At 41.0% G+C, this 15,166-nt stretch overlaps 1 long non-coding RNA gene across 1 annotated transcript in view; it reads right to left on the bottom strand.

Moving 5' to 3' along the window:
- Positions 1–211: 211 nt before the first annotated feature.
- LOC120246934 overlaps positions 212–15,166 on the bottom strand; it is a 26,278-nt gene continuing 11,323 nt past the window's right edge. The window contains exon 3 of the long non-coding RNA XR_005532185.1: positions 212–348. This is a non-coding gene — a long non-coding RNA (uncharacterized LOC120246934). The remainder of the gene's footprint in view (positions 349–15,166) is intronic.

The following is a 15,166-nucleotide window of genomic DNA, read 5'->3' as shown; positions in this document are numbered from 1 at the left end:
TCTCTGGAATGGGCTATCAAAGGGGACGAAAGGCAGCTGCCTTGTAAGATACCAGTATACAGAAGGCGCCCAGATAGGCAATAAGGTGGGACTCACCCGAAGCCCCGAGGTAAGGGGCTGCCTGGACATTGATTTCTCAGTTTTCCAAGTGCTGTTTGAAGAAAGGACAAGGCAGAAGTCAATTCTCATAAGACAGAGCACAGCGTTTACCCAAAGCAGAAGCTAAGAGGTATTGCTTCAGGTGTCCTTCATCACTGATGTTGTAGCAGCTTTTGAATTTACAAATTGATGTCAAGTTCGTTTCCACTCTCAATTCGGAGGCGTTCGTTTTTATGCGCTCTATACTATCTGGAGAGCAGGAAGCATTATGTCAAAGTCATGTGCGTGTGTTCATTTTTGTCTTCCTCCTAAGGAGAGAAGCACTTACCAATTTGGGGACGAGGGTTAAAAAGAGCAAGATAATAACAACAAGCAACAATTGCATAGCAATTTGCAGCCTGCAAGCCCTTCAATCTGCTATTTCATTTAACCCTCAAGACAATCTTGTGAGGCTGGTATTATTGCCCCCACTTTGCAGAGGAGGAAACTCAGGCTAATGATGTTTAAGTGACTTGTCTAAGGTTATATAAAAGCACCAAGACTGACAGAATGCTATTTATTCAGAGTAACATAGAGTGAATTGAGCTCCAGGATGATTATACTGGAATTTTTTTTTTCTATAATAATATGCAACCCTTACTGACTGCTTACAATGGAGCAGACACTGTTCTAAGTGCTTTACATGTATTAACTCATTTAATCCTCAAACCACGGCATGAGGTAGGAACGATTATTATTACCCTCATTTTACAGATGGGGAAACTGAATTCCAGAGAGGTTAATTATCCCGGTCTTGCTCACATAACTGATAAATGACAGAGTGAAGATTTAAACTGAGGCAATCTGGCTCCCAGGTCCATATTCATAACCACTATAGTTGACTGCCTCTTGGGGAATGTGGTGCCAATATGAGGCAGTGACTCTAATGAATAGTAATGGAATGCTTTCATCCTTAAATAAATGTTTAATGTTTTTAATTTAAGACTTTCAAAATCAACAAAAACGTTTTAGAGACAGAATCCACCACCTCTTGGATCTCATCCCCTCCTCTCCCTTCTCTGTACACCCACTGCCCAGAACAGTGCCCGGTACAAATAAGAGTCCAGGAAAATATTTGTCGAACGAACGAAAATAATGCCTCCAGTGTTCGATGCCGTAAGTGTTCAATTGCCAGTAGCTGAGGAAAATAATCCTACTGACCAGCTGGAACACCGGACCATGAATTTATTTCAAACTCCTCCTCTGTCCTCAATCTGAGACACTCTTTTCTTTAGCTATTCCCATTCACCTTTCTGCTCTCAGCTCAGATGTCATTTGCTTTGCAAAGTCTTTCTTATTCCCCACCCCTCTCCCCAGATCCACCCCCAAGGCTGGAGTACGAGCTCTTCTCAGGGCGCAGAACGTCCACGTCGTCCCCTTCTATGGTATTTGCAGTACTGACGTCAGTTTCCTGTCTAAGATCTTATGGTACCCACCCCCCCAACACACACACTGTAATTTCCATGGAGGCGAGGATGGTGTGTTTCATTCATGCTGTTTCTCTGGGGAGCTGAATTGTAAATGTTCAAATTGCAGATATTTGTTGGAGGAATAAATGAGTGAGTGAATCAACGTCAGCAGCAGTCACCCAGACGTGTTCATTGATGAATAGGAATGTGGAAACAAATGGCATTGCCTTACTAGACAGCCAGTTATTAAAGTCTCCTCAACACGGTTACCCTCACGCTTAAGGACTGTCATCCTCAGCAGAGTCCCAACACATTTTCTTCGTTCATTTAGGAGGGCTCTTGGAGTGGTTGCTGTGGTTTCTGATTCTTGCTTGTTAGCTCTTTTGGTTTTTTGCTCGTTTGTTTGTTTTTTGGGTTATTTTTTTTTTGCAGGACCTTGACCTGCTCTGCCCTGGATCTGGTTTTGAGGTCGGGTATTTCTGGTACTGCCATGGATTTTGCTTTTTTCCTTTGCAGAAAAAGGAAAGTATAAAAATTAAAAGTGATCACACAAACATTTTCTCTTCTTGGTCAAAACTTCCAAATTAACTCCCATCATGAATTGTTTAGTTCGTATTTCTAAGAGATTTGTTTGTCGGACGGAGGGTCGGGAGTATAGAAAGGAGGATGGGAGAGGCCATGTTTCTCTGGGACATTTACCAGAAGTACATCAAACTAGGGAACATTCAGTAGATATTTGATCTTGAAAGATCCTGACTTTAGACGGTATTAACGTTTCAGCCATACTAGTATCTTATTATTTATTTGCTTTGGTTTATGTGTATTTGATGTTTGGCTTCTGAACGCTGAGTTTGAGAATGTACATGTACCTGGACTGACAAAATTACTTTTCTTGAAGCCATCAACACTGTGTTCCATTTCACTACATCATAGGCCTTAAGATTTTTGTCCAAGTGGTTCATTTCTGAAGAGTCTTTTTCTTTCTTTTCTTTTGTTAAATGAAAGCCAAACTTGTAATGCTGGAAAAATTGCAGTTTTCAGTCCCTGTTTAAATCCAATACTGCTCTCTACTTCAGATCTTAGGTTGATCTCCAAACAGATAAAATTCACATCTGCTTATTTTCACAGAACTGCAATTTCTAACATTAAGCAATAATTCAGTAAAGAGTCTGTAGAAGTTTCTTGTTCTCAGTTATAGAATTAGTTGTGCTTGTGATTGTTTCTAATGGAATGTAATTTATAATTTTCCAACTATGTAGTTTTTAGAGATCTATCCGAATCACATAGCCTCAGTGGAGTTTATTTTAAAGAAAGAATTCCTTGTGTCTTTAAGGTATCAGCCATAATAGAATTTTATAGTTTTCTTTGTTTAGTCAAAAATAACTTTAGAGTGTAGTGTGATGCCCAAATGAGAAACGTGAAACAGTTGTACTTAGGATCTTTCTCCAACCTTACGTTTTCTGAATTGGCTTTGACTTTCTGATTTTGTAAGAATACCCTTATTTTCTTTTTAATTCTAAAGGGTTTTAGGAGAGTAAGGAGAGGTGGACTGCTAATCATTCCTCCATATTTGTTCTTTTCTTTCTGTTTAGCAGTAGGATCCCCTGAGTTTTTGTCGGCTGCCTTCTATGAAGACTACACTTACACAGAGCTCTTGACAGGTGCGGTTAAATGACTGTGTTGGCCCGTAATCGATAAGCAGAGTGTCATATACGACTTCCATAACGTGTCTTGTCATTAAGGGTCAAACTTTTTTTATACTTTCTTGCTTCTTCCAGGTTAGAATGTAGAAAGCTGGCTGGACATTGAATAGCCCTTTCATACAACGAGGTGAAGTCACATGCTGAAGATAAACAGCAAAGCAATTAGGTAGAAGGGGAATCCACCTACCAGCCTTGAACTACCCTCCGCAGGGCTTTAGTTGCCTCAGATAGAACTACACCTTTGTCTTGGGGAAGCCCTGGTACGTGCCACCTCCAGTCATTGGTTAGACTTCATCTTCAATTATACAAAGAGTGAGACTGGATTTGATGAGACTCTCACGGTTCAGAGTTGTTCCAAGTTGGGTTGTGAAATGGTTTGTCCATGCGGAAGTTTTGGAGATGGATTCATGGGTGGCTGGAGTCTGTCCCCTGGGACCCGTGTGAAGTCTGTGGATCCTGTGCATCATTTCAGAAGTCATTCCAGGTTGCCGGGTGCCCTCCCAGGGCATCGTGTACCCTGGCAGCCCGAGTGGGCCACTACTGCCGACATGGCCCTCTTGGCAAGGGTTGGAGCTTGTTTCGAGGGAGGAGTCACTCCAGATTTCTAGCTCTCAGCATGTGATATGCATAGTTTGAGCTTAAATAGGTCTCCATTTGACCCAAAAGCAAAAATAAACCTTCCCTCAAATCCTAATAATTACCTGAGAACATCCAAGTGTTCTTAAACGCTTAAGCATATTATTAAAATTCAGTGGAGATTTGAAGATGATTCTGATGGCTAGACTTTTAGAAGAGGATTTAAAAATTGTTTAGAAAGGAAGCTTATTAACATGGTCAAACAAGTGTATGACAGTTTTGTAAGGGACTTCGGTTCTCTTTTTGATGGGAATATTTTGTACTACCCCTTTAAATCCAAAAGATTATTTCATGTTGTTTTATCTTTCCATATATTTTTATCTTTTTTAAAAAATATTATTTACTGTCAAGTTAGCTAACATACAGAGTGTGCAGTGGGCTCTTGGCTTCGGGAGTAGGTTCCCATGATTCATCATTTACATACAATGCCCAGTGCTCATCCCGGCAAGTGCCCTACTTTTTTATCTTAAAGGATAGAGTGAGACAAATAAGCAAAATTATGTCTCAAATATTAGTGGACTATGGCCATTGTGTGTCATGTCAGACTATAAAACTTATGGTTGCATAAAAAAGTGAAAGGGTAACAAACTTCTGTCTCTTGACCTTATATGAGTAAGTTTTTCATATATAGATAAGGTTCTTAAAGTTCTAGCTAAATAATCTTCTTGGTTACTGAGAATGTCTCAATTTTTGATAATGCAATTTAACATGTGAAAATAGTATTATTGATTTCAGGTATAAATGAGTATTTTACATATGATGATACTTTTGGTGCCTGCCTCAGAGTAAATCTACCGTTTCTGGTAATTTTGGGGTTGTGATTGGAAAGAAGAGTTGGGAGTTTAAGGAGTGGTTATCTCTGGCAGTCACCTTTATCAAGTCAAAGATCTCTTCTTTAGAGTATTGGGAATAAATCAATAGACATAGCTGTAGAGGGACTTAGTAAAATGGCCCCCTTTCCACACCATGGAGCATCTAGAGACATTTAAAAATTACTAATCATTATATAAATATGATAATTATAACACACAATTAAACATTTTGTAGATGTATACCTCTGGTTTTCCTTAATGTGTCCGACTCCTTAAGGCTATAGCACCACAGCCATTATTGGCAATATTAAATTGTGTTCTGATTGCCCTCTTGGTCAATTTACCTAGAGTTAGAGAGTTGGGGGTGAGAATGAGTTTACACAAATTAATTTAATTCCGAACAACATTTTTTTTATGTTGTACTGTTTGTTAGAAAAAGCATGGGCACAAGCATCATTATTGAATTCCCTTTAAATCTTAAAATGAAGGCTCACAGTCTCGATAAGAATGCTATTTGCAGAGGCTCAGAGAGCACCTGGGTTTCTTTTTCTCCCTTGGATGGTAGTTCTCTCCTGAATTACTTGAATACTTGGGTTAATCCAAAGAATTTGTGTGAATCATGTAGGTTCTTTTCTCATTCTTTATTTAGATCCAGCCAACGTCAAATGCTAAAGATTGTTTGTTTAAAAAAAGCAGTTCTGCGTCTTGTGTTTTATGAGGTAGATACCCACATGGTCATCTATCCAATTTTAAAATTAGTTGTGCATGTATCTGAATGTCTTCTAGGAGAAACGGCACTCATGAGGGATGGGTGTGGCTATGGAAGCCCATAGGAAGCACACTAAAGGCAAAATTGTGGATGGCGTCTCTGTATTGCCTACACATCCCATTACTACAATTTTCAGTTCGGTTTTCACATCTTGTTCTTTATTTTCTCTAAAGTCCGATTGAGAGAGATAAATCGTGACAAAACTGAGATGTAAGTCATCTAGACAAAAGAAAGTGTGTTTTTATTTAAAGACTTCTTGGTAAAAACAAAATTTCATGGTCTCTCTCATGCTTCATAGCACACACTTCATGCTTCAGAGCAGACTCTTGGATCCAAATTTTGGGAAAAACGTCGTTCCTCTCGTACAGGACGCGGGTTTCTTTTTGGCAGTCGCAAACATCACCTCTCCCTTGCCTTTCCTATCTTTTGCTACAATGTGGGAGGTGTAACAAATGAATGCCATGGAACTCAAGTCACACTAAGAAATATTCAAGTATTTCTGTCTTTCAGTCTGCCTGTTTGTCCATCTCTCAGTCTCTCCATATGGCTTTTGTGGGTTGTGCTCAAATCCTCAGCCTTTAGACTTCTCTTGGGGGGTGGGTGGATATTAACTTTGGGAAATCTGGGATCACATCTTTCCAACACGGAGACCCAAGGGAAAGAGGTGCTGGAGGGAGTTTATGAGTCTGCTGCTGTGGGGTGTGGGAGGAAGTGCTGCGATTTGCAGCCAACCAGGATGCGAGTGAGGGAGGATCTGTTCTCCAATGGAAGGTAATGAGGTGCTATTTCCAGTTGAGGAAGGGAATGCTGGAGAGACAAAAATAACGGGTGTCTACTCGGGGCAGAAAACTAGAAATACCTAGTACATTATATTTTTGTGCCCCATCTGCATGTCTGTACCTATGTCTGTAACTACATATTTATAAATATGTCTGTATCCATGTCTGTGAATGCCAATATCTGCATCTATGTATTTCTGTGGATGTCAATATCCTTGCCTGTGTCTACAATTTCTGACTATGTCTATATCTGTATCTTTGCCAATGTGTATAGGAGTTATTTGTTCTATAGCACTTTACACTATGTTTCTATTAAGGGTGATCAGTTAATTGTATGAATGTAACCACTGGATAAACATTTATTGAACACCAATAGTATACCCAGTTCTAGGAATATGAAAAATCAAGTCAAAATGATCCTTGTCCTTTATGTCTTATTCTTCTCCCAGCTGTTAGAATATATGCTGCCTCTAAGTCGGTGAGATATTTTTACAACATTTTGCACATAGTATGCACATATTATTTATTTGCTTTTTTTTAATATGACATTGGCAGGAGGAAAACACCTGGAAGAAGATATATTACACTTTGTATAATTTGAAGTGTCTTTGTATTGACGGCATAAAATTTCTTACCTGAAGTCTTTTCAATATTCTTAAAGATGGTGTGTTTAGCCATTAGTTTTCTTTTCATTATCGAGGAAGGTGATATTCCTCTAGAAAACATTGTTGATTTTGCCTGCTAAGATGCAGATTATACAACTAAGTTTTAAAGCCTGAGTCTGGTAAATAAGCTCAAGATTAATGTAGAAAAATATGACGAGGTAATGAAGATGTTTATGTAATGAGCAGCTGTTTTATTGTATTTGGCAACGTGTTCTGAAATTTTTTTATTCCAGAGAATGCAATACAGTTTAATTTAAAATGTGATATAGAATAGTTCGAATCTCTGGTCTAAAAGATGATTTATAATGATGAGATGAAAAACGTATCCATTAGTAAGAGCAGTTTGATAGTAGACCACATATTTACTTTTATTAATTTTCACTTTTTCATCTTCAAATGAATTAACCATCTTGATGGTTTGCTCTAGGGGTTACTGTGTGAAATTATAAGTCAAAATGATTATGGTGCAAGTGAAAAACAGAGTTTATGGCCTCTTCAAGCACTTAAACTAGTTTCTGAAATAGGCCTGTATGAATTCTACTTCTGAAATGTTTCTTCATATCATGGTACCTCATACATTATAAATTCTGTACTGCAATTGTACTATAAAAATGAGACTCAGGATTTATTCACTTCCAACCACTCTCGGTAGCAAGCGAATGAAATATTCTTTAAACTATCTTGAGAATAAAATAAAGAAAGGGATCATTAATTGAGTCATATAACCAATCCAGTACAAGCTGGGGTAGATCTAGTCTCTGCGTAAATAAAACAAGAGCCAGAAGGAGCTTCTGACCTCAGCCTGTCTACCTACGTGGTCTGCTCTGCTCTTTCATCTCTCAGTGACTTTACTTAGCTTTTATGCACAATGCTCATGGTATCCAATTTCAGGCTTCTCTTTGGGGCGGGGGGCACAGATATTAACATGGGAAAATCTGGGAATCAGATCTTTCCAAGTCTCAGACCCAAGAGGAAGAGGTGCCTGTCGAGAGTTTGTGAGTCCGCCCTGTGCCTGGGTGTGGGAGAAGGTGAGGAGATTTGCAGCCCAACCAGGACATGTGATGGAAGAAGGTCAGTTCTGCGATGGAAGGTACCGAGGTGCTATTTCCAGAGGGAGAAAAGGGGTGCCGCAGAGACAGAAATTAAAGATGTCTAGTTCCGGAAAGTATTTTGGGCATTTTTTCCAGTTTAGAGACTCATGTGAATGACTGAGGGCCCCAGAAATTAGTGTGGAAACTTACTTTATGGATCTGTAAATGCAAAGCGGTGTGATAATGAGCAGAATATCTCCTGGCCTCAGATAAATCTGAACTGGAATCCCAGCTTTACCTCTACTGCTCTGTAGACTGTGTTATGGGCTGAATCATGTCTCTTCAATTGATATATTGAAGCCTAACCTCCAGAATCATACAATGTGACCTTATTTGAAGATAGGGGCTTTATGGTGGTAATCCAGTTAAACTGAGTTCATAGGGGTGGACCCTAGCCCACGGTGACTGGTGTCCTCATAAAAAGGGGAAATTTGGATATAAAGACACACAGAAAAGGAAGATGATATAAAGACACACAGGGACAGATGGCTGTCTCGAAGCCGAGGACAGAGGCCGGGAACAGATCCTGTCGTTTCAGCCCTTAGAAGGAATCATATCTGCCGACACCTTGATTTCAGACTCTTAGTCTTCCGAACTCTGAGACAATGCGTTTCTGTTGTTCCAGCCAGCCAGCCTGTGATACCTTGTGACGGCAGCCTGAGGAAACCAAATACCTTACTTTAATTTGTAGAGTCACTCAATAAAGATGAGCATCTGTTTATTCTCCTCTTCCTTCTCCTTTTCCACCCATTGACCTATAATCTGAAAAACTGCTGACAAATTTTGTGGCCTTTCACTTTTTTCAAAAGTCAGATAGGTTTTTATAAGATCAGGCTGGCTGACTACAGATCCACGTAAGAGTTTAAATAACCTATTGGGAAGGAGGAGGGTTAAAATGGCTGATTAAAAGAACAATAGCTATTATTATAGATTAACATATTGTTTTTTAAATGTTTATTCATTTTGGGGGAGGGACAGAAGGAGAAGGAGACAGAGGATCTGAAGCGAGCTCTGCATTAATGTCAGAGAGCTTGATGCCGGCTCGAACCCATGAACCATGAAATCATGACCTGAGTCCAAGTTGGTCACTTAACCAACTGAGCCACCCAGGTGCCCCAACACCCTAGGTTTTAACCGAAGCTTTATTAAGTAGGGAGACATAGTATCTTCAGAGTATAACTGCTAAGGAGGTAGGTTCTAGACTTAGACTACCTGTCTTTTAGATCTCAACGCTAGCATTCACTAAATAATCCCGTGTGATGTATCTCAGTTTTATCTTCTGTAAAATGGGAAGATAATAGCTGAATTTGAGCTCAGTGAGTTCCTAAATACAGTGTTCCAAACAGTGCATAAACCGTAGGTAGCTTTCACCGAAGGCTGGCTTTTGCTATTCATTTGCCTCTCCAGGCTGTGAAGGAAGGAGTGTTGTGAATGTTCTAGGGTGGGAACGGGTAGGTCATCCTACCTCAGAACGTTCACCGTATAGATACATTTCTAAATAGCATCACTGCTGCAGTTCGGAAATTAGCATTTTAAAGGGCTCTCCTATGTACAGAATGAGGCAGAACATTCATGGGGCTCTCATTGTCTCCCAAAGCATGGAAACACAACGATCTATTTCTCTCCTGGCTAAAACTTCTATACAAGCATCTCAGGAATTAATGGTAGGATTAGCCGAGAAGCACAGTAAAATCATCTTCTCCCTGCCTCATTTATCCACGAACACAGCTCTGACTGTAATTTGGGTCCTTTATCTTTAATGCCTGGGCAGCGGTAGAATGAATGCCCTTTGTACAGGCTACACACCTGGGAAATGCTTCCATACGCTCCCTAATGAAAGCAACGCATAGAACAAAAGGCAGGCTATGGGGTCTTCACAGAGACACCAGCAAAGCGCCGGCTGTGCTTGTGGTGATAATGGAGAGAGGGCCGCGCGCACCTGAACATACCTTTTAGCAACCTGGTCTAACACACGCATTTCTCACTCTAAACCTTCGCTTGATCAGTGGGACAATACTTTCACGGTAACCTCGCAGGAAGACAGACTAACTGAGCGATATAATTGCCCGTGAAGTAATCTGTAGCTTAGGTATTGGCTCAAGTCAGGCTAAAAGTGGTTTACCATCCTTGGGAAAGTGATCCGGCATAATGGCGATTTGTGTGGTCTGTTTGCAAAAATCTGAAAATTATTCTTGTGTTGGAACTGCAAATGAGTGGCAGATAAGATGTATTCACTTGCAAGATTTTTGACGTATCCCAAACCTGTATATTATGCTACATGTTGTGTCGATGGCTGCTAATACACCAAAGAAATCAACGTATTTGGTGTAGGTCTGCATTTCAGATTTATTTAAATTTTTATTTTTAGTGTGTCTTAGACCCAGTCTTTTTCCTCTCGCCCAAAATAGGTCTGTGGATCAAGCAAATTTGAGTAGTAGCTTAAAGAAAAGATCTCACACAAGCAAGCATGTTGTTTTCCCCTAAAGTCACTGGTATAGAGCTACCTATAATAAAATACATATTTCTTACATATGAATTCTGATGCTGCATGGGGTCTGCTCTGGAATCTAACTCCACAGGAAGAACAAACGATCAAGGCCAGGAAAGCAGTCTCAGGTATGGCAGGAAAAGGGGGAAGATTTCTATCATTATGCAATTTGTTCACTCAATTCTCTGTAATATTGTATATATTTACATATTATATAAAATTATGAATCGCAAATCACTCTTTAAAATGAGGCTTCTACCTTAAATGTGGCATTTCTTTAGGCTTCTCACTCGTCACTTGTTTTCTTAAAATTTTCATTTTCACTTAGACATGTATTTTTCATTTACACGTGAATGTTTCGCAGTTTCTATCTTGAGCTTCCCCTCTGCATCTCCAACTGCTTCTTAAACAATCCACGCACAGCACATCCAGCAAAATCAATACCATTTTAGCTCCTCCTCTGAGCCAAGCACTCTGCTAGGCTCTGCTCGGATACAATGAGGAATTAGGCACGACTCCTGTCTCCGTGAAGCCCTAATAACCACATATAAATAGCTTCAATAAAGCCTATTGGAATCAACAACGAATGAGTTTAACTAAGCATTCTCAGATTTGGGAGAGAGAGAACTTGACGTTTACCAGGGGGATTTGGGAAATGCTAGGGGACAGACACGATGGAATGGGGTCAGACTTTGACAGATACAGGAAAGATGGGGAGGAGCTTTAGCCTAAGAACAAGGCTAAAAACCCTGCCCCATCCGGGGAACAGCGAGAAAGACAAGAGCCGCAGCTGCTGTGGAGACTTGGAGGTTCAGGCAGGGAGGGAGGGGACTGGGGGGGGGGCGTGAGAGAAGTAGCATTAGGTGAAGTGCAAAAGGCAGGTGGGGCTCACTCTGCCCTGGGTGGCCTTTGAGTGACAGGGGGAAGAGGTTGGGCTTCATTTGGAATGCAATGGAAAGGCATGGAAGGCTAATAGGGGGGTGTGTGTTAGGAAGCCACGTCTGAGGACAGAGGAGAAAATGGATTTGAGGCGGATTATAGGCAGAGAGAGTGGACAACAGGTCACTCTAGAGAAGGGGAGAGTTGAGTGTAAAGCGTACACTAGCACTTGCTAGCTGTATGAACGGGGGCAGACCCTTATTCTCTCTGAGTGTTGTCCTGCAGTCTATAACTGGGCCCTAGAAAATGGCTGTTAGTTTTCAGTAAGAATGCATGGAGAGTAGTCCTCATGGTGGCTGGCACATACTTAACAAACATTCCAAAATATGAGCTAAAAATTTTGTTGTTGTTGGCGTATCTACGGCTTTTGATAGGTTCAATTCAGTACAGGAAATATTTATTCATATAGTCATGTATTCAGTCAATAAGTTATTCAGCACCTACTTTGGATACAATCATGAACAAAAAGTTTCTGGCTTATATTCCAGTGGAGAGGGTCAAACAACACATAGGTGAATGAATAAATAAATATTCTGTGGGTCATGGGAGGTACTATCGACTCTATATCCTGGTTCGCCTGGAAATCTCTGGTTTATGTACCACCTGTTGTAGTCATTAATGGTGCCTCCTTTCAAACCAAATAAAACTCATAGATGCAGAGTATATAGGCTCCTTGTCAGAGGGAAGGGGGTAGGGGTAGGTGTAAAATGTGTGAAAGTGATCAAGAGATGCAAACTTCCATTTATACAATAAATGAGTCATGTGGATGTTATGTGCAGCATGGTGACTATAGTTAATCATACAGTATTGCATGTTTGAAAGTTGCTAAGAAGGTAGATCTTGAAAGTTCGCATCATAAGAAAAACATGTTTCATAAGGCTTATTGTGGTAAGCATTTCACAGTGTATACATATACCAAATCGTTATATCATATACCCAAAACTAATATAATATGTCAATTATACTTCAATTAAAAGTTTTAAGGAGTACCACTTTTCAGTTACATAAATGACTCTTTGGCTGGTAAATTATATGGTCATTCCAGATAGAATAAATGACTAAGCAGAGCAAGGAGGAGAGGAAATGCCAGCAGTGGTCCAGGGGAGAGGGAGGAGGTAACCATTTTATCATGGTTAGTCAGGGAGGGTCTCACTACTACGTTGTCCTTTCAGCAGGGATCCAAAGGGAAGAAGGCAGCTTGTATATATCTAAGAAAAGAAATTACCAGACAGAGGCAAAGACTCTGAGGTAAGTATGCTTGGCATGATCGAGGCCAGGAAGGAGGCAGAAAAGTCTAGAGATGAGTGAATGTGAAGATAAGAGATGAGGTCAGAGAGGCCCAATCACCAATGGCTTTGGCTTTCATCTGAATGAATTGGAAGTCAATGAAAAATTTGACTGGAAGAGTCACGTGAACTAGCAACATTTTAAGGACCACTGTGCTGCGTAGGATGGCAAGCAGAGAGGAGGAAACAGAGAGCTCAGTTGGGCCAGCGTTGCAATAATTGAGGGAAGAGATGATGAGATGATGGTGGGTGGAAGATGGGTGGTAGCAGTGGAAAGGGTTAAGTATGCACACATTTTGAGAATATTACCGTAGAATTTGCCAGGGGTTGGATGCGGTGGAGAAGAGAGAGGACATAAAAAAGACTCCATGATCTTGGGCTTGAGCAACTGGGAGAATGGAGTTACCATTGAAAGAGATGGTGAAGAGGTGGGAGGGCAAAATTCGGTGACGAGGAGGGAAATTGGGAGTTTGGTTTTATTAGATCTCTTTCTATTAGAGATCCAAGTGGAGGTGGAGGGTATGCGGTTGGATTACTTGAGTTTAGAGTTCAGAAGTCCAGTTGGAAATGTAAATTTGGGCGTCTTCAAAACCCAAGTGGTATTTGAAGACACAGGGCTGGATGAGGGCAGCTCTGGGGGTAAGTACAGCCAGAGAGGAGAAGCCAGCCAAGAACTGAGTCTGAGTATATCCGCCTCGGAGCCTGGGATGAAAAGGAACCAGTAAGAAGGAGGGCTAAGACAGTGGTGTTTCAGTGGCCAAGTGACGGATAGACTTCAAGAAACGGATGGGGCAGGCAAGGGACAACATGGAGCTCACTCCCAAGATTGGTTTTGGTGTCACGAAGGGAGTACCAAATCGATGCTAAATACTGCAGGCATTCTGATGTAATCCCCCAGAGCATTTCACTCCCACTTCCCACTCTCCTTCCCTAACCGTTCACCTAGAATTCGTAATCAGTGCGCACTGGGCAGGGTCTTCCGGGCAGGCATAATTTTAGACACCAGGAACATAAGGGCTTATTTTCTTCTCAAAACTCCAAGAACAAACTCCCTACACTCCCTAGCAGGCATTTCTGTGTTTGATCAACCTGAAGTTGAGCCCGTTTTCCTTTACGTTTAACTGGACTCTTTCTTTAGGCCCATTTCGTCCTGTTGGGCCCTCTGTCAATACGGAGAGCAATCAATCACCATCACTTTCACAAGAATGCCCCTTGTGTACTTGAGACTAGTAATCAGATCACCTCTTAACCTGCTCTTCTTTACGATGAACAACGCTGCTGCCTTTCATCTTTACTTCAAGGCCCTACTTTTACCCTCTTCACGTGTATGAAGGTAGCATATTAAGTAAGTACAGGCTTCTCTAGGCCTTCCTGCCCCTAGACCTGCAGACATATTTTTTTTTCTGATATTTATAACCCATGGGCACACCTTGACTTAGAAGAGGACAAAGAATGGATTTCTCTGGGTCTTAGACTCTATAATAGAATTTTAGTGGTGCATATATTTGAGTGTGTGCGTGTGCACGCATGCGTGCATGCTCACACACACACACATGTGCTAGCATTGAAGAGGGAAGAAGGGAAAGAGAAAGGTGGGGAGACAGAGAGAGAGTGAGAGAGAGAGAGAGAGAGGACAAGAAAGCAAGAAAGCACCTGACTCACCATTTAGGTCAAAGAGAATCGTTTCACTTCTGGTGGCTGCTTGCCAGCCAGTGTGGTTGGCCGGTTGCTGTCATTTATTAGCGAGATTTTGTATTTCAGTATATCTGTATGCCCTTGAAATGCCTGAAGGATTTGTCCTGCTTCTAAAACATAGCAAACTGGAGATTTATCGAGGGAGCTCAGCTTCCTATCACTGCTATTCAGTCTGCCTTACTTCCAAAGCATCCTGTGTCCATCCCCCGAGTCTGAACCTTCCGGCCCTCGCAAATGGTGAAGAGGGCAGAAGCACAACCTTAGAAGGAAAGTACTCCAGATCATAGGTGCTTCAGAAGCCCGGTTGCCCTCAGTAGGGGTATGGCAGCATTATGGTTGAACAGGGGTCTGGAGCTCACCAAGAGTTTGTCAGCTGCAGAGGGTTGTTCAGCTAGATGCTGGATAAGATTTCACAGGTTTTACATCTTTTGACATTAATTATACCTCATGCATTTAATTCGGTTTTGGCCACTCATCTTGGCTAGACCACTAATAGGTTAATCAACATCTAGGGTTATAAACGATCTGACTTTATAATTTCCATATGTAAAGCAGAAATGCATTGCGATATATGTTAAGAAAAATCAGCTCCTTACAATGAGATGTTTTATCTGTGCGGGTATCCACGCAGGAAAGGAAACTAAGGCCCCTCACAAAAAAGATTTATAATTGTTTGGCTGCACCCTAATTGTATGCCCTAATTGTATCTGTGTCTGCAATCACTGATGTGCTGATCTGATTCGATATTCTGAAGCC

The sequence above is a fragment of the Hyaena hyaena genome, unplaced genomic scaffold, assembly GCF_003009895.1.
Source record: "Hyaena hyaena isolate Hyena2069 unplaced genomic scaffold, ASM300989v1 scaffold_496, whole genome shotgun sequence".
Taxonomy (NCBI): domain Eukaryota; kingdom Metazoa; phylum Chordata; class Mammalia; order Carnivora; family Hyaenidae; genus Hyaena; species Hyaena hyaena.
Note: the sequence above shows the minus strand (reverse complement) of the source record. Positions and strands in the feature narration are given on the sequence as shown.